This window comes from Ursus arctos, unplaced genomic scaffold (assembly GCF_023065955.2).
Source record: "Ursus arctos isolate Adak ecotype North America unplaced genomic scaffold, UrsArc2.0 scaffold_4, whole genome shotgun sequence".
Taxonomy (NCBI): Eukaryota; Metazoa; Chordata; class Mammalia; order Carnivora; family Ursidae; genus Ursus; species Ursus arctos.
Window position 1 is genome coordinate 76,765,062 of NW_026623056.1, and position 1,816 is coordinate 76,766,877.

Sequence of the window (1,816 nt, forward strand, 5' to 3'; positions counted from 1 at the left end):
ATTCAGGTTCTAAGTTCCAGGCTGCAAGATAAATACGAGGTTCAGTTCTATTCAATGTGTCTTCTGTCTTCACCTTGAACCAGAGATTTTTCACTGCATGCTCTTCTCATGACAGATCACAGACACACAAGCAGCCAATCCACTTAAGGCACATTTAGGCTTTTATATGCATTCATCCACCAACGTTCCATTGTCCACAGGACACTGGAGCAGTATCTTAGTACAGTTCCAGGTGCTATAAGAGAATATCCCACTGGGTGGCCTACCACAACATTTATTTCTCAGTTCCAGAGGCTAGAAGTCCACGAACAGGGCACCAGCATGGCTTGGTGAGGGTCCTCTTCCTAGTTTATATATGGCTGCTTCTTGCTGTATCCTCACATGGTGGGGAGAGAGGTTATCTCTTTTGTGTTTCTTCTTATAAAGGCACTAATCTCACTCATCAAGGCTCACCTTCATGACTTAATCACCTTCCAAAGGCCTTATCTACAAATATTATCATGTTGGGGATCACAGCTCCAACGTACACATTTTAGGGGGGACATAAACATTCAGCCCATAGCAGGCAGGAAAACAGACCACATCTACTCTAGTGTGCCACATGGTTATATGCCAGAAGCAAGTGGCGATGGATTAAGAATGGCCATCCGACCTCCTACAAAGCCCAACTTTATATATAATAAAAAATACACAAAATAAGACTATAGTCAGGTAACATGTTTTATCTATCCAGTTGAGAAAAACCCAAAATATATTTTCTTGGTGAAGCTGTAACAAAACAGGCATTCTCATACATTAGTAGCTAGAATGTAAAATGGTACAATCCTTCCGGAAAGGTATTTGACAATCTCTAGAAAAATTATGTAAGCATATATCCTTTGACCCGGTAATTCCGCATTTAGAAATCTATCCAAAAGACACACTGGCATGATTGTCAGTCTGATGTGTCTACTTGGCTAGACTATAGTCCCCAGTTATTCACTCAAACACGAATCTAGGTGCTACTGTGAAAGTATTTTGTAGATGTGATTAAAGTCCATAATCCACTTACTTTTTTCTTAAAGGAGATAATTAATATTTTATTGTCACTTATAATCAGATGGCAGTTGGGTAAACAGTCTTCATACTTGATCTTTCCTTTTGTAAATGAAAAAAAAAAACAAATTTTAAACAGCCAATGGCTGGTTATGTTATCGGAAAACATAATTAGATTCATTCATGGTGGCTTCAAGTTTTCCTTATTAGCTCCAGAAAACTCACCCACCTTTTGTTCCTTTTAAAAAAACTGGCAGATTGGCACGAATTTGACTTCACACTGTAGCAACACCCTGACCGTCATCCATGTTGACTTCAAGGAACACCACGTTGGAATACTTCTCAGAGAGGCAATGAGAGAAAGGCTTGATCTTTTTGCAAGGCCCGCACCACGTGGCCGAGAAGTTAACTAGTTACGACAAGTTTATCTTCTGTACTGTTCAACTTCCTGAAAAGCATACTTGTTCTCCATCTGCTTCACCATTGTGGAGGCTGGGGTCTGACAAGCGACCCGTAAATGTGGCTTCAAAAGGCGGGATGGAGATGGGAGAGCTCACAGCCCACTTCCCTTTATAGCAACAGGGGGGTGGGGCAGGCGGGCATCCTGGGCATGTGTGTTGGGGCGCCCCAGCCAGGCCCCGCCTCCTGGACCGTAATCAGTTTACGTTAAGTTTGGAAGATTATCCTGGGTTATTTGAGTGGGCCCAATTCACCCAGTTGGAAGTCCTTGGGAGCAGAGGCTTCCTTGAAGAATAAGAAATTCCATTTGTGGAGCTGCTTG

The 1,816-nt window shown here is 42.2% G+C and overlaps 1 pseudogene; it reads right to left on the reverse strand.

The window, feature by feature from the left end:
* Nucleotides 1-1,216: 1,216 nt before the first annotated feature.
* On the reverse strand, nucleotides 1,217-1,519 carry LOC113270284 (thioredoxin-like; annotated as a pseudogene).
* Between the last annotated feature and the right edge of the window lie 297 nt (nucleotides 1,520-1,816).